General features: G+C 35.5%; 1 long non-coding RNA gene across 1 annotated transcript; it reads left to right on the top strand.

Moving 5' to 3' along the window:
• The first annotated feature begins 201 nt into the window (after window positions 1-201).
• Window positions 202-6,720, top strand: LOC121393707. Its single transcript, XR_005961277.1, has 3 exons — window positions 202-926; window positions 4,972-5,087; window positions 5,303-6,720. It is a non-coding gene; the product is annotated as an uncharacterized LOC121393707 (long non-coding RNA).
• The last annotated feature ends 12,028 nt before the right edge of the window (window positions 6,721-18,748 follow it).

The raw sequence follows: 18,748 nt of genomic DNA, 5'->3' as shown, positions 1-18,748 counted from the left end.
CCAAAAATACTGGTAAAGTTTGCATCTTTGTGTATCCTCTGTAAAGTTAATATCATTGGCAGAGGGTGATATTTTAGTTTGGGGAGGCTAATGCAAGTGTTACTTTGCCACCAATTTTCCATTGACAGAAAAACAGCTGATTCAGTCCCATATTATGTTGCATTACCAAAAGTCCATCACTGAGCACATGGATTTGTGTCTGTCATGATGGAACAGTAAGTTCCAGCATAGAAAGGGTTAGGTTTTCCACTTTCTCCCAATTCAATGAGCCTTCTTCTAGAATCCACATTGTGAGGAAACCTCACAGTAGGGGGTAATTCACAAATACCCACTAAATGTCATAAGGACAGACTGTCTGGCTAGGGGACTGATAACACAATTATCATACCTGTGCTATAGTGGAGTGGTCTTGTCTCAAAGCAGATTTCAAGGTAATATTGTTTTATGCTCATAACTTAAATACAATCTAATACAGATATAAATCATAGCACCCATTACTTTCCTTATAGCTAGGACTTCTTGAGGAGTCCAAACACGCCCACATTATTATGATCCCTCCCAGTGTTGCCCGATATTCTGATAATGCCAGAATAATGTGTGTTGGTCTTGGGGTGTTTGGTCTCTATGAAAAGAGAATTCAATTTCCTACCTGGTACTCATATTTTCATAATTTTGCTATACAACCACAAATAGTTTAGGCTGGTTGAAAGATCTATGTATCCAGAATAGCCAGTTGTAAATTGGTGACCCGCCCTCACCTCTCTCATTGGATGGGGGCGTGACCTTTCACTTCCCAACCTGGATATCAAGGGTCCAGACAACTGGGAAGAGGTATGCCTTTGGGGACCAAGCTGCTTGGGAGGTATATGTCGTTATTCTTCCGTTCCCCCGGAACAGGACTCATATAATATCCTTCTGTAGGTGATGTATGTAGGTTTCTGTATTTTTATCCCTTTTTATTTTATAACTGTTTGCTGCCTTGTATGTTATTTGTAATTGTATCTGATCTTTTTATATTTTATGCACTGTCCACTTTGGACTATTAAATCTACAATTTAAAAGAGTTTGTCTTTGCTGCTCTAAATGAACCTTTGACCTGAAGAGAAGTGTGTATGTCCAATGTATGCTAACCCCTCTTGCTAGTTAGAAGGAACGTTGTGCATGTTTTATCCTTTATCTGCGGCTGTGGGAGTTTTGTGAACTGTTGATTGCCTTAACCTGTCTGCTGGAGTGAATGTCATAGTGCTTAGCTAGAAAGCATAGTGGGATAAGCCTCTAGTAAGTGTCAGAGTGTCAAGAGTCGGGTGCTTGCGGCCCTTAAGCGCGGTGGTGGCAGCTTTGAAGTTTTGGCATGTTGGGACTGTTTGGGTGTGACTGTGTGTGAGTTCTGCACAGGTTAGCAAGGAACTGCGTGGGCCTTTACAGTTGCATGCTGTGTCACGTGAGTCTATGTTGGCGTCCGTGACAGTGTCTAAGAAAAAGCACTCCAGCATTAACAGGCTGAAATCTATCCCATACACGGGCTGACTAAAAAGCCACCAACTGATGGGCTCTCAGGCTGAATGGTTAAAGGAAAACTATACCCCCAAAAAGTTTATATCGAATTAAGTGGCATATTAAAGAATCTTACCAAAGTGGAATATAAATTTAAGTAAATCTTGCCTCGGACCACCATTTGGTGATGGTCTGTGTGCTGCCTCAGAGATCCCCTGACCAGAAATACTACAACTCTAACTGTAACAGGAAGAAGTGTGGAAGCAAAATACAGTACTGTCTGATAATTGGCTCATGTGACCTAACATGTATGGTTTGTTTGGTATGTTTGTGTGCACTATTCTTCCTAGGATCCCAAAGGGCGGCCCTTATTTTTTTTAAATGGCAATTTTCTATTTATGATTACCCAATGGCACATACTACTAATAAAGTATATTATGAAAATGGTTTATTCACATGAAGCAGGGTTTTACACAAGCTGTTTTATTCAATATATTTTTAGAGACCTACATTGTTAGGGAGGTATCGTTTTCTAAGTAACTAACTTGGGCTAATGTGTCACTCCACATAGATGAAGTCCAGTCTATTTTGAAAACAATATGTATAGCACACTATTATTAGTATTAACATCATAGAACAAGTAGGCCTAATCCTTAAAGGAACAGTTCAGTGTGAAAATAAAAACTGTGTAAATAGATAGGCTGTGCAAAATAAAAAATGTTTCTAATATAGTTAGTTAGGCAAAAATGTAATATATAAAGGCTGGAGTGAACAGATGTCTAATAAAACAGCCAGAATCCAACTTCCTGCCTTTCAGCTCTATAACTCTGAGTTAGTCAGCGACTTGAAGGGGGGCCACATAGTACATTTCTGTTCAGTGAGTTTGTAATTGATCCTTAGCATTCAGCTCAGATTCAAAAGCAACAGATATGACCCATGTGGCCCACCCTCAAGTCTGTGATTGGTTACTGCCTGGTAGCCAGGGTAACCAGTCAGTGTAAACCAAGAGAGCTGAAAAGCAGGAAGTAGTGTTCAGACTAACATGTTATACATCAAATCACTCCAGCCTTTATACATTACATTTTTGGCTAACTAACTATATTAGAAACATGTTTTATTTTGCACAGCCTATCTATATAGCCAGTTTTTATTTTTACACTGAACAATTCCTTTAATATTATCTTCTTAGGCAAGTTTTATAGAATCTGCTGCCCTTACACAATCTGGCCTAGCTGCTCAAGAGTAATTGGGTTAGCTCTCGCCTGGGCACTACTTCAGAAGTTTACATTGTAGCCTCAGCCAAAGAGGACTTCCTTAAATCTAAAAATGGATACAGGGAGGGGGTACTGCCCTAATGAGATACCAGGGTCAGTTTACCTTAAGTTTATTGTTTAGGGCCAATTCATGTTATAAATCACCGCTAATAAGAATGTTAGCACCATTAACAAATCCATAGTATGTGACCCTGGCACTAGAGAGTAGACAGTGAGTGACAATATTGTTTCTCTATTATAATTTGTAATGCAATCACTCTAATGCACAAGGCTCTCCTCCTAATTCCCCTAAATTGTTTACTGACTGGACTGCTATGCCTTTTAACTCTGGATATGCAATCAGCCTCTCCTCTGTCTCTTTCACTATCATAACTTGCAGCACCTTTAACTATTCTCACTGCTCTATTTTCAGTGCTGATGGGCAGTAACATTGGGGGTGCTATCACACAACTATAAGAATGCTGAATGTAGCACAAATCTAGGGACTCAGAAACACACTAGTATTAGGGTAGCTCTGTGACTCTCACAAATACACAGAGCAGCAAAGACACCACATGGCACAATTTACAAGACTCTATTATAAAGACTCTTTACAGGCTAACTTTAAATATATTGTATGAACTAATAAAGCACTTCCAGAATAGTTCCTTTCTCTTCAGTCCTTTATTCTGTAAGCCAGTGACGGTGTCCAAGAGTGGATCCATCTGGGATTACCTTGCAGTAGTTTAATCATTTCTCCCTAACTGTGAGCACAGTTGAAGGAGCTCAGAACGGCTGTGGAATTCACCTGTTGAAGATCTTGCGAGTTTCTGGCAAATCTCATGGTGATGTCATTGCACACTGGAATTAGCCTGACATGTAGAAATTTGGTATCGGCAGCTGCCCACCCCCCTGAACAGGCACAAGCAGAACCACGGGTCAGTCAATAAAGGATTTTTCTTTTCTTTTCTTTTGCTTTGATTTTTTTGGAGGGTTTTATTATTTTTTTTTGAACAAACAGGTTTGGGGAGGCTTAGCCTCCCCAAGCCTTAATGAAAATCCGCCCATGGTTAATATCTGTAAACTGTATTCCACTTTCTTCCATTCTGCCAGTTACTTATCATATTTTATCCCAAAAGCAAAATCAATTGAGAGTGGTATTATGGATGCCACAAAGAGATAAAAACCCTGAAGTAGATAAGTGACCCATTTATTCAAAAAATTTAAATGAAAGCATCACAATACACATAAAATAAAATTCTTTGTGATATTTGAATTGGTTTGTAGTTGCTATCCACCTACATAAACAGTTATTAAACATTTCCGATATTACGCTATTGTGCTATTGTCAGAAAGTTCATATGTGTATGGTCCTCGCTGGCATCTCACTTCAAGTGGTGTAGTAAATGTAGATTGTCCTTGTTTCAGTATTCCTGGTTTCTTAATTCTGACTAAAGATCCAGGCTGAAAGTGTATTTCTTTGGCACCATGTTTTCTGTCAGTATAAGCCTTGCATTTGGCTTATTGACGTTTGACACTGTCAGCCGTAGACGATTTTGTAGGCACAGTATTTTGTGGAAGTTTGATGTCTGCAACATGTAACTTAGTGCGCATCTGTCTGCCAAATAATAATTCAGCTAGAGATGATTGGGTTGTTGCATGGCACGTTGCTCTGTAGTTATGTAGGAACTCTGTTGTTAATACTTTCCAAGATTTCCCAGTAAGATTTGCTGTCTGTAGTGCTTCTTTCAGACTTCTGTTGAATCGCTCGATTTCTCCATTTGCTTGTGGGTAATACACTGAAGATTTCCTATGCACAATATTCCTCTCTTTCAGAAAGGATTCAAACTCATATGAGACAAACTGTGGTCCGTTGTCTGATATTAACTCCTTTGGATTACCTTCTCTGCTGAAGACTGTGACAGAAATGTTATTACTGTCGCTGATGTTATATGAGAAACGAATGCAATTTCTGTGCATTTACTGTAATAGTCTATCAAGGTTATAGCAAATCTACAGCCTATAGGAGCATTTGTGAAAGGACCGACAATATCAATAGCAAGTTTTTCCCATGCTGAATCAGGAAATGGTACTGGTTTAACATCTGGTCTCAACTTAACTTAATGTTTCTTTCAGTGTATTTGGATCTGCTCAAATCAAAACACTGCACAGGCCATTGCCCTAAGGGTAATGGTATACTTAATGATATTTTTCTTGCTGGCAGAAAAATCTGGTGGAGAAAATGGAAGAGCTGCTATTTCTGCTGTGCATGTGCTCTGTCATGAATGGCATCTGCTTATTTATGAGCATAGGGGCCGATTGCATTCAGAAAATGCTCAGGTACATATGAAAACTTATACTCATGGGGGTGGAATTAACATTTAGTATAATGTCAGTATAGAAATGAAGTAGAAGAAAATTAAATATAAAAAAATGGGCCCAAAAGTAAGGTATTGTATTCATTATGGTACCTGTGATTATGTACTGATATACATAAAATGAAAATGTAGATTTTCAAGAAATGTTAAATACACCTTTTAAAATGTTTACTACAGGTACAGGTATGGGATCTATTACCCAGAATGCTTGGAATCTGCGGTTTTCTGGATAAGACCTTTTCCTGTAATTTGGATCTCCATATCTTGCTTAAAATGGACTCTATAGGAGCTGGTCCCTTCTGTAATTCTGCAAATGTATATTGATCAGAATTTAATTTTATATGAAGATGTAATATTTATTGAATATAGCATCATTATATTAATGTGTTTAACTAATGATGTTCTCTCAACTGGTCTTTGTTAATGACCTTCCAACCTTTGTTATCTATGCACTAGAGTTGTTCAACCAAGGGCAAGCCCAGCAAAGCATCATTATTTCTATATCAAGTGCTACTTTCTCCCTACTTGAACTCAACAAACCAATCTAATGGCATGAAAGAATTTAATTTCAGAGTTGAATGATAATTTGTCAGGCACTGTTAATTCACATAATTAAAAGTTAATTACCTTTGAGATATTAGGCTATACTGTAGTTTGGTTTACTTCATTTGCAGCATCTAAACAATTTGACCAAACAATTTAACATTTTTGATCACGATAACAGCACCAATATTTTTTTTTGTCTTGGAATATGTGTCCAATAGGTGTTTCTGCGGCCTTTGTCCTCTTCTGCATCTGGTTAAATATGGCAGTTAGATTATCTAACAGAAACATATAACTATCTTACAGACAAAGCCTCTAAATGCCTAAAGAAAAGGTTTATTATAAAGATATTTAGCACAATATAATATGTTTAGGTCTATCCTGATCAGTTTTGTCAAATGCAGATTTAAAAACAAAATACAGAAAGATTTGTAACTTTAAAGTAGAAGATACAATTTCAGTCAACAAGAACAATTGTACTGATAATATAAATTATAATGTAGCCAGATAATTCATCCTGCAGTAGAGTATTGTATGTTAGAGAAAATGCATAACACCATCTCTGTTTTGTCTATATGTACAAATGATCTGTAAATGTTACCACCTGTATTGAATCTGTATTCTAACCTTTAAAAATATATGACTTTAATACTCTAGCCAAATGACAGTGATATTTTTTGATAACAGATATTGCAACTGTAAAATGTTACATTTGAATACACAAATTAGGGCTTGGATATGTTTCTGTATTCATCTATATTATTTACTGAGATTGAGAGCATCCCTGATTCATTATTTATCTGTTATTTTTATAGTGCAACACATTTCTGCAGCGCTTTACACATGTGTTCAATATTGACATCATAAAACTACAACATTATACTTCTATGTTACAAATACTGTTCAACAATGTTATTATTCTTTTATGGACATTCCAATGAAGTACAAAATGCTGTTTGTAAGTACAGTGTACAAATCAACTATTGCCAATAGGTTAACTGACCTTGGATTATTCTATGGAGTGACTAAAACCCTGAGCTTTTCTGCTTCTATTGTTGACTATGGATATTGCTGAGATTAGTTGATGCCTAAAGCCATGTAAGCAGCTTAGTCACAGAAATATGAAATCACTGTAGTGACATTTCTATGTGGAAATTTCAAAAACATTTTAGTCAGTTAGGTCAGTCAAGTGGTCACTTCATCAGCAACAGATCTTCTGGTAGGTGGCAAAACAGTTTGTGTTGTTTCTTTGCTTTTGGTAGACATCAGAAAGATATGTAACAGATAATATGAACAGATTCACAAGCTTCCTCTTACAGCTTCAACATAAGTGATAATAAGAACATATAAAGCATAAACGTCTTAGGGGAGAAAGAAGGGAAACATACGTGGGCACAGTGCAAACAAAGAGAATGAATTGTTTAATCTGTTATGCCAGGATATATAATGCTATTTTAGGTATTGCAAATAATCTCATGCTTTGGTTGAAACAAGAATGATATATAATGAAGGGGGCATACAGATCAAGAAGCAAATGCGTTATCCAGAGAACACATGATATGGGAAATAAAGAACTCCCTTGCAAATGAGTCTATGGCCATAAACACAGGGACACATGTGCTTCTATAAAGGTCATATCATTTGAAGTCCCATATTTCACAACAGAGAATACATTTTTTAATGCATAGGTTTCAGTAAGTCATGCGAGGTAAGCAACATTGCTAAGCACAAATTATAACTGATTACATCACAACGCTCCATTTATCAGGATATTTTAATCAGGCTTCTCATGGCTCATACGTGTTATATATAGAACAATGTACCTCTTACTGTAAAATTTTTAAATTTTAGAAATCATGGAGGAGTTACATGACCATATAAATGTGTCACAATAAAGGCTTTTGTTGCTTTTACGGCACAAATAGCATATAAATACATGCTAGAAAAAGTGAGAGTTTAGCCTGAACACAAAGGGATTTTCATTTGAGAGATTGGTGATGCAAGCTGCATCTTGCAAATCATGGACGAGTTACATGACCTTATACTGTAAATGTGTGAGGATAAAGGCTTTTGGTGCTTTTATGGCACAAATAGCATATAAATACATGCTAGAAAAAGTGAAAGAGTTTTGCCTGAACACACAGGAATTTGCTTTTGGGAGATTGTGATGCAAGCTGCACCTTGCAAAAGACAGTAAGTCCAGCCTAAAGTACAGGGCCAAGCGCTGTTAAATGCAAGGATGTTATTTATTTAATGCCATGGCAGTACTTTATGGGCATGGGAATCCCTAGCATGCACATCTTAATGACCCTCATGTCTCCACTGCACTCTTTAAATTGCCATCCTTCTTGAGCCCCAACATGCAGTTTCAAGAGTTTTTGAATGTAGCACTGTCTGGATTTGGAGCTCACACTGCTGTGCCTCATAATGCAAGAAGAAGGAAATAATTTTAAAAAAGCAAAAAGAACAGAAAACTCTGCAGCCATTTTTTGCATGGCGCCCCATCATTCAGTACTGGGAGATAATGTATGTGAAGTAGTGAAGTGAAGTAGTGCAGCCCCTGTACTGTATATTGTAGGGGATCATTTATGTAGCAGAATGCAGAATGCAAAGTGCAAAAAAGCAGGGCAGAGACCTGTAACGAATCCTTTGAATAGAGAGCCTTCTTTGTTAGGCAGTGCTCTATCAAAGAGGGAAGGGTGGGGGTAGGCGCCCGTCCCCTACTAATTTTCAGGTCAGTCAGACACAGGAGTGTATGGAGGCACAGGCTGACCATGGAGCTGTAAATGATGCCTTGCATTTGCTGCTTTAGAAGTTCCCTCTCTCAGAAGCATAACAGTAGGAAAACACAGTCATTTAACATTTTTAAACAAGAAAAAATTGTGTAAAGCAATGACTAAAATGTGAACCTACCCTAGTAACTCATAGCAACAATTACTGGTTGAATGACTGAAAACAAAAGATCTGATTGGTTGCTATTTGTTTCATGACCTGGAACAAACTTACCTCCTTTTCACATATTAACTGTAGGCATTTCTATACTGTGAGACTTTCTGAAAGCAGAGAAAAAAATCTAATAGAAGAGAGAAAAAACACAACACAATTTCTTTTATAACAAATAGAAAAAATCAATACCATTCTTCTTGAAAGAAGAATGCAGAATAGCAATCTGGCACAAGTTATAGTTCTGAGCATTACAATGTTATACGAGGTTAGTAAAACTTCCATGCTTGTACATTTCATACCATTGTCAAGCAAATATGCACAGCAGACTCCCTGTTCTTTCCCTATCATTACTCGGTTTTGTATTTGATTTGGGATTTAACAGCAGAACTAAAGTACTGTGTTTTACTACAGATGCAATGCCCAGAAAGAACTGATGAGACAAGCTGTTTTATACCGCTATCTTTTAGTTCTGCATCAGCCCTTTCTAAAGATGTCCCCCATAACTCACATATCACATTTGCACTCTTCAGCACATAACATATTGTTTGTTTTTTTTTTACCCTTCCTACATACATTTGTTCACTATTATTGTGCTGACTATTGCTCTGTCTACCACCTTCCTGCACAAATCTTAGCCAAATATCACTGTGGGAAAGCTTGGAACAGCAAGTGGCAGACAGCAGCTGTTGTTGCTAACTTAAATATTCATGTGCCAACATTACTTGCATGTAAATAAATAAGAGCACACACAGATCCAAAAGGTAACATTACCTCATCTTAGAGATAAATTTGAATTTAATGTGAAACAATTTGTCTTGTTTTTTTTTTGTTTATTCCCGAGGTATACTCTAACGTATTTACTCAGATCATTACTGAAGCTATGGAAGTGAGAAATACAAATAAAAAGGCTCTAAGGTGTCACCTTATAACAAAACAGCCACGAATAACCAGTAAAATATATCTTTATCGTCAGTAAATCACCTTTTCATCAGTTATAATAAGTGCACATGTCATTCGTGTAACATGACTCAGAAGATGTGGGTATTACTAGAAATAATTTTTTCCCTACGTTAAAACTAAAAAGATGTATAAAGTGACCTGAGAGTTCACTGACCTGTGTATAAGGGGGTACATCATCTGTCTGCAAATTAATTATAAGGATTCATTTTATCCCTATGCCATAAAATACAGAAAGCAAAAAGGACAGAGGCAAAAATTGTAAATAATAATGTCATCTATAAAGCTTCCTTGATGTTGCCCTTTGATATGATTTACAATTGGCTACACATGCACATAAAATCAAAGCACAGCATTATAACACTACACACTGAGATAATATGGCAAGTTCTTTTTTTAATGTAGCTTCAAAACTATGTCCCTGTCACATTTGTAAAAACATGGCTGCTTTAAAGCACTTCTTTTTACTTTGTTTTAATTTCCCTGGTGTTTTTTAATTGATCAACTTTATTAGAAGCAAATGCTACCCTATAACACTCTTTTGTGTCCCATAGCTTTCCAAAGTTGGCACCCCAACCAGTTCCTCTGTAGTAGCGCTACATGGACCATTACATTGCTAGCTAAAGTATTGAGATTAGCATGACATTTCTGCTTGCCAATATTAAACAGTCATCAGATTCAGATATAGTGCTGCTACAAAGCTGGAAAACTAAAGAGACTGTTTAATGAAAAAGGAATAGGCCGGAAAGTGTAAACAGAGCAGGTATATTTTTTATTAAAGGATTTTTTTTAATATAATTATTTCAAATATTATTCCTTTGTAAAATCAGGAAGGAAAAAAGATTAGTATCCTTTTTGAACCCAGAAAGTATGTAGGGATGCCATCTGTCAGTTAAAATAAAGAGTGCAGATTTTATAATTCGCACCAGAGTGCAGTATAACTAATGACACAATAATAACACAAATGACACAAATAACAAATTCTTAATTTTGCTTTAAAAAAAATATAACAAAGAAAGTCTGTCATTGTCTAATGGGTTGTGCAAAAATCTAGGCTTGATAAAAGGGTGCTGACACCTGCCTCTGGGGTTCCTCTCTGACATCACGCATGAACGAGAGCTCTGCATACATGCATGATGTCATTCCAAGTTGCTTATAAAAGGCATGCTGGGAATTGTTTGAGCAACAGCTGAATTGAAAGATAAGTAATAAAAAGTAACAATAACAATACATTTGTATCCTTCCAGAGAAATAGTTTTTGGCTGCCATGGACAGTGACCCCAATTTTAAAGCTGAAAAGAATCAGAAGTAGAACACTATTGAAAAACTATATATATATATATAAAAAAAAAATAATGACAACCAACTGAAAAGTTCCAAAAAAATTTGAGATTTTTGCACAACCCATTAGTCAATGACAGACTTTCTTATGACGTAATACTGGGGTAATTTCAAGGTTCCTTTGAGATGTGCAGTTGGGGGGGTGCTTTGGCCATCCCTACAAGACTTCTGTATGTGTCAGCTGACCTTCAGCATTCAGTAATATAATGGGAACACACATTGACTAGATTGTAGCTGCAACATACATGCTGTTACCTGCATACAATACTTTAAAATATTTTCCTTTTTGTGTCTACTGCAAGTTCAAGGTATCGCTTATGGGACTTTCCCCATGTAAGTACAAAAACAATATAATCTCTAATTTCTTACTCTTAGGGGCAGATTTATTAAGGGTTGAAGTAAAAATTCTAATTCTAATTTTCTAATTTTTTTTTTTTGGTCAAAACTCTCAAATTTGAATTATCCAAACTCGATTCGAGTTTTAATACAAATTTATCATATTCTGACCCTTTAAGAACTCGAATTTGACTATTCGCCACCTTAAAAAAAACTGACCGAATTGCTGTATAAGTCAATGGGAGAGGTCCAGAGATCAATATGATGATGTTTGCATTCGAGTTTTTTTCATAGAAAACTTACATTTCGATTGGTTGAATTTAGAATTTATGGGAGTTTTAAAAAAAAAAACTCACATGAATTCAAATTCGACCCTTGATAAATGTGCCTCCCCGTGATGAAGGCATGCAGTTGGTTATAATGACAAATTAAAGGGACTGTAAACAAAGGAACTGATGGCACAACAGTCTTAAATTATGCACAGACCTAAACCATTGAAAACTAAATTCTTGAAAATTTCTCAACTGTACTGAACAGTCTAAATGGCATTTCTAATTAAAGCAGACCCATAACATTAAGAAACTTAGTTGAGTAATTTAAAGAAATTAAGTTCTTTAATAGAAACAAAAGGTTATTTTCCCCACCTTCATATGATATAGTGATGAAGAGCAAGCCCTGTAAGTATCACAAGCAAAACTTAGTAGAATCATTAAACAAAGCTCTTGTGAGCATGTCACTCTGTAACCCCTAATTGATAAATTTTTTTAAGGCCCTCTTTGTAATAAATTATTATAAAGAGCTGCGTAACTTGTTGGTGCTTCATAAATGCTTGAATCAAGCCCAGAGCCCTTACTTCTCCCTTGTTTGCAACTGTATCTACTCTATGGGGTAGATTTATTATCAAATTGAAAATTAGAATTCTAATTTTCAAATTATTTTTACAGTCAAAACTGTTAAATTTGATTAGGGAATGATCTGAACACGATTTGAGTTTTTTAATACTCTGGCCCTTTAATATTTCATATTCTACTATGCGCCACCTAAAACCTGCCAAATTACCGTATAAATCAATTGGAGAGGTGCACTGACCAATTTGGAGTTGTTTGTAGCCTTCCTGACAATTGAGTTTGGTTGAATTCGATTCAAATTCGTTTTGAGTTTTCAAGTCTGTAAAATTTGTCTGAGTTGTACATACTCGATTTTTTAAATGAATAATCGAATATTCGAATTTCAAGTAAAATCGAATTCATATGTTTAAAAAACTCACATGAATTCGAAATTCTTTAATAGAAACAAAAGGTTATTTTCCCCACCTTCATATGATATAGTGATGAAGAGCAAGCCCTGTAAGTATCACAAGCAAAACTTAGTAGAATCATTAAACAAAGCTCTTGTGAGCATGTCACTCTGTAACCCCTAATTGATAAATTTTTTTAAGGCCCTCTTTGTAATAAATTATTATAAAGAGCTGCGTAACTTGTTGGTGCTTCATAAATAAATCATGATGATAAACAATATTGTGTGACTCACATACAGATTCCCCTTCCATTACAGGGAAACCTGGGCTTGATGTTTTCTTTCATCTAAATATTTTCTTTTATGATAATTTTCAGTACCATAAGCTTCATCACCATAAGCAAAATCACCAGAAGATAAAGTGCAAATATTTAAGTTTTTATTACGTTTTTGTTCTGCTACTTCCACCAACTTTCTCTTAATGCTCCAGCTTCAACAAAATGGTAAATGCTACCTAGTGAAATATTTCTCTACAAAAAAAAAAATCAATCTTTACCATTATACAGGACTATATACTAAGTGGTCCAATTAAGTACTGAACTTAATGGCACTGCTAACTTTTTATATCGGCACCTTGTGTTTTTACTAAATTGAATCAAGCCCAGAGCCCTTACTTCTCCCTTGTTTGCAACTGTATCTACTCTATGGGGTAGATTTATTATCAAATTGAAAATTAGAATTCTAATTTTCAAATTATTTTTACAGTCAAAACTGTTAAATTTGATTAGGGAATGATCTGAACACGATTTGAGTTTTTTAATACTCTGGCCCTTTAATATTTCATATTCTACTATGCGCCACCTAAAACCTGCCAAATTACCGTATAAATCAATTGGAGAGGTGCACTGACCAATTTGGAGTTGTTTGTAGCCTTCCTGACAATTGAGTTTGGTTGAATTCGATTCAAATTCGTTTTGAGTTTTCAAGTCTGTAAAATTTGTCTGAGTTGTACATACTCGATTTTTTAAATGAATAATCGAATATTCGAATTTCAAGTAAAATCGAATTCATATGTTTAAAAAACTCACATGAATTCGAAATTTGACCCTTAATAAATGTGCCTCTATATGTAATGGCAAATAAGAATAACATATACTGTTAGGGGTTATTTATCAAAGTACAAATTTATCTCAATATTTTCTGCTACAATCTCAGATCAAATCTGCTCGGGTTTTTTATGCTTATTTATTATTAAATTTTCCCAAAAATTTGGTTTGCTGGAATTTTTGTCCGATTTTCAAAATTTTTTCGTAATTTTCACCCGAAAACTCTGAAAACTCGAAACCCATCTCACATCAAAAAATCATTGTGACTTCTCCCATTGACTTATATGCAACCTCGACAGGTCTGAGATGCCTGACTTTCAGATTCTGACTTTTCCATCCTCGGGGTTTAATAAATTCCGAAAAATTCGTGATTTTTTAAGTGATTTTTGCATTCTGAGTTTAGTAAATAATCCCCTAACTGTCATTCACATTGCCAAATGATCTGTGGCACAACTCTCCATGGAAGTTGTAGTTTAAATTTTCCAGTGAAAGGATCATTTTGTCATTTAGTCTTTTTTCAGTCTTCAGTGCACTTTCAACTTGCCAGGAAAAAATCCTACTAATAACTTACATTGCAAATACAGATAAATAGGTTCTGTAAGGAGGGTACTATTAAGGATCCTTCACTTTTATTACATATGTATACACAATTACTAATAGAAAACATTCTGTGCAGTGACATGCCACATGCTTTCCTATACAATAATGGGCAGATTTATCAAAGGTCAGAATGAAAATTCTAATTAAAAAAAATAATTTCTAGCTAACTTGTGTGTACTTTGACTAGGGAATAGTCCAAATTTGATTTGAATTTGAAAAAAAATGTAAAATTCAAATATCGAAACTTATCATGTACTGCACTTTAAAAATTTGATTTCAACCATTTGCCATCTAAAACCTGCCGAATCTTTGTTTTAGCCTATGGGGGACCTCATAGAACCTATTTGGAGTCAATTAGTGGATTTTGAAAACTCAAAGTTTTTATTTGGGAAAAAGATTGATATGATTTGAATGCGATATTACTTCGATTCGAATTTGATCTAAAACTGACCTATTTGCCCAAAAAATAAATTCGACCCTTGATAAATCTGCTCCTAAGTGATCCAAATTAAAAATGTGTGGAACCCAGAATCATAAAATCTATAGTTAATCTATAGCTCTGGATCATAAATTGTTTTGTTAGACAGCACACAAAGGTTCAACACTCCTCTCCCTTTCTCTGTCTGTCTTCTCCTAATGCTGGGATCTTACATTTGGGCTGTGCTCCCTCTTCCTCTTAACTCCCTCTGTGCTGATGTTAAAGGAGAAGGAAAGGTTAAAACGAAGTAAGCCTTATCAGAAATGTTCACCTAAATATACCAGTAAACCCTCAAAGTAGTGCTGTGAGTCCTCTGTCAAAAGAAACACTGCATTTCTTTCCTTTTTTGTGTACACATGGGCTTCTGTATCAGACTTCCTGCCTTCAGCTTAAACCTCCTTGCCCTGGGCGTGAGCATGCTCAGTTTGCTCTTCTTCCTCCCCCCTCCCTTCTCTGCTGTAATCTGAGCCCAGAGCTACAAGTGAGCAGGGAGAAACTCAGGCAGAAAGTGATGTTAAAGCAAGCTTATATTCTAGCTGCTATCCTAAACAAACAGAGAGCTTCTATTCAGGTATGGCAAAACATTCTACAGAATAAATATAGCATTCTAGTTGCACTATTGGCAATAAAATGCCTCCATAGCTTTCCTTCTCCTTTAATAAGCGATGGGTTTTGTTGTTCTCTGCCCTTGCGCTGATGTTGCTGGTGCAACCCTGTATCTCCCCTGCTCTGATGTTATTGGGAAACTTTGGAATGCTGGTAGGGATGCTGTTCTCAACTGCTTCTCTGATTTTAGGGCTGGCATCTTGGATTCTTCCTTGAAGATGAATCTAGAAATCTGAAAACAAAAAAAATCTACAGAAATAAGAACAAATTGGATTACAATGGATGCAGCCCAACTGTATTTAAACAAGTTCAGTAAAGTACATTACAACCACAGGGCCCCCAAACCAATATGAATACATCCTACCTGTTTTTATATTACCAACACAGCCAGGGTTTGGTGTTCTAGTATTAATAAGAACACATGCTGAAAAGAGCAAATATTGTAAACAACACAATAACTTTTGCTGCAGGGCAGCCAGGTGAGATGGATTATTTCATGTTTTTAATAAATGTTCTAAAATGACAATGATACAGAACATTAGCACAATGAAACAAAACATTAGCATTCGAATGAGGATAGCATGTAATTTCACATTTGTTAAGGAACATTTTTGGAACAATATTATATCAGTAAATTATAAATATTAGAGATCAATGTTATAAATATTATTATATATTATATATATATATATATATGTATATGTATAGATATATATATGCGTTCTGAAACATGTCATTCCAAAATATACCGTTCGACTGTCATAGCATTCACATTGTGTGATTTGGATTCAGCAGACAATATTGACATACCTGAGAAATTCCGTTCTGTCTCATCGCTGTACAAAATCACATTATGCTGACAGAATATACTTCTTTTCTTTCAATAATGCCAAATAGTTTCCAAAGATTTTTTTTTTTTCTGATTTACAGTGAACACCGTAATGAACATCAGCAAAGGGATTTCAAGTTCAAATTGTTAATTAGTTGTACCGCTTCAGGCTATTGTTAGGGTGGTAATAATTAATTTGTATCTCAAAGCCAAGTACCAGAAGTGTTATTGTTTTGAGGTGCTATAAATCTCTCCACAATTTTTTTTAATTCTCCACAATTAACTCAATCCCATAGATAATATAATAAATTGAATGGCTGATTCTAAAAATAAGATTGTATTGTTTATTATGACGGTATCCAGTGACATTAAAAACTCTATTCTTTTCTTTTTTTCTGCTCTATTAACTTTATGGTATACTTACTATTTTTCAGCTGTATTTACCTAAATTGAAAGCTAATTTACAAATATCAGTTTTAGGAGCATTAGCAGAACAGAGCAACTTACATAGTAACAGGTGGTACATGTTTGGGATCTTTTATCCAGAAACCTGTTATTTAGAAAGCTCTGAATTAAGAATAGAGTTTGTTTCAAGCAAACAATTTAAACCATTTGGGCACCTTGTATTTGAGCCTAACAAAGCTGCATAAGTCCATATTGGTGACAAAACAACCCTATGGGGTTTATTTAATGCTTAAATTATTTTTACCAGACTTAAGGTATGGTAAATTATTGAAAGACCCCTTATCGTGAGATAATAAGGCAACCTGGAAACAGCAGCTTTGTGCTGAAGGTAGGTAATGTAATGGTACCTTGTACTTGATCCCAACTAAGATGTAATAATTTCTAATTGGATGCAAAACAATCATATTGGGTTCACTAACTGTTTAAATGATGTTTTAGTAGACTTAAGGTATGAGGATCCAAATTACAGAAAGATCCATTATCTGGACACCCCCAGGTCTGGATAAAAGGTCCCATACCTGTAATACAATTTATAATAAAAAAAAAATACCTCCTGGTACATATTACAAAATATTGCAATTGCAGGTTGTACCCAGTATTTTAAAACTTTTAAGGGAAGCAAGATTGAGCTAAATTGCCAGAGGGAATTATGAAAGCGACTAAAGTAGCACTTAACAAACTAGGGAAAGGCCCTAACGTGTCCAAACTTAAGCTAATATGAATGAATACTATATTCAGACTTTTAAGTTATACACTAAAATAATTTTTAAAAGATTAGAAAGTATACTAGTTCCATAGTGGAAAAAGGACTAAGTAGGATGGAAGCAGAAAGTCTGCTAATATGGCCCATTGTCTGGATATCTAATTTTTGAAACCAGTCTTGCCAAGTATTTGTCAGAATAGAAAATGCCACATGTGATACTAGCCTTACACATGCAATTATCTACACGGGAGATTTTGTTGGATAGAGTTGGAGCTGCACAAAATAATGGCACAGATAAAAAATCTGATGTGTAAACTGCATAAAAGAATTGGCATCCAACATGACATGACTTGCAAGGAAACTGTTTTTTTTTTTTACATTAAAGGCATCCTGTCATCAGAAAACATGTTTTTTTCAAAAAGGCATCAGTTAATAGTGCTACTCCGGCAGAATTCTGCACTGAAATACATTTCTCAAAAGAGCTAACAGATTTTTTATATTCAATTTTGACATTTTGTCAATTTCCCAGCTGCCCCATGTCATGTGACTTGTGCCTACACTTTAGGAGAGAAATGCTTTCTGGCAGGCTGCTGTTTTTCCTTCTCAATGTAACTGAATGTGTCTCAGTGAGACATGGGTTTTTACTATTTACAGCTACCAGGCAGCTGTTATCTTGTGTTATGGAGCTGCTATCTGGTTACCTTCCCATTGTTCTTTTGTTTGGCTGCTGGGGAGGAAAAGGGAGGGGGGTGATATCACTCCAACTTGCAGTACAGCAGTAAAGAGTGATTGAAGTTTATCAGAGCACAAGTCACATGACCACGGGCAGCTGGGAAATTGACAATATGTCTAGCCCCATGTCAGATTTCAAAATTGAATATAAAAAAATCTGTTTGCTCTTTTGGGAAATGGATTTCAGTGCAGAATTCTGCTGGAGCAGCACTATTAACTGATGCATTTTTTTAAAATGTTCTTTGAATGTATGCATTACATTGTTAAAAAAATAAAAAGCTAAACATTTAATACAAACAAGTATTTTTTAATTTCATAAGGTGCTTAAAATCTTTTTCTTTCCAGAAACCAAATTCTGGCTATGACAGCAGACCGATACTTGTAGTGGACATTCTTTTGTGCTTACACATATCCGTGTTTTCTGTCATAAATAATCCATCTCTATTGATCCCTTAACTTCATTTTCTCAGAGCAAAATTCAATTTCCAAACCCAGTAAAGCACAACTTTATTTGAAGCTATTAGGTTGTGTTCAATATTTCACAGGCCTATGATATTTAATTTACCGTAGATAGTTTTCTCCCATGTTTTCAGACACTGCTATACCGGATGATTGGGTTAGATGCACACTGTTAGAAAGATGCTGTTTATAGACACTTATCAGTACTTGTGTAAGAATACAAAAAAACTTGACAGTTGGGAAATGCACATTTATAACTTTTTATGGCCTAAAAATACATTTCAGG

The sequence above is a fragment of the Xenopus laevis genome, chromosome 5L, assembly GCF_017654675.1.
Source record: "Xenopus laevis strain J_2021 chromosome 5L, Xenopus_laevis_v10.1, whole genome shotgun sequence".
NCBI classification, from domain to species: Eukaryota; Metazoa; Chordata; class Amphibia; order Anura; family Pipidae; genus Xenopus; species Xenopus laevis.
The sequence above is the reverse complement of the archived record's forward strand: the minus strand, read 5'-3'. Positions and strand labels throughout refer to the sequence as shown.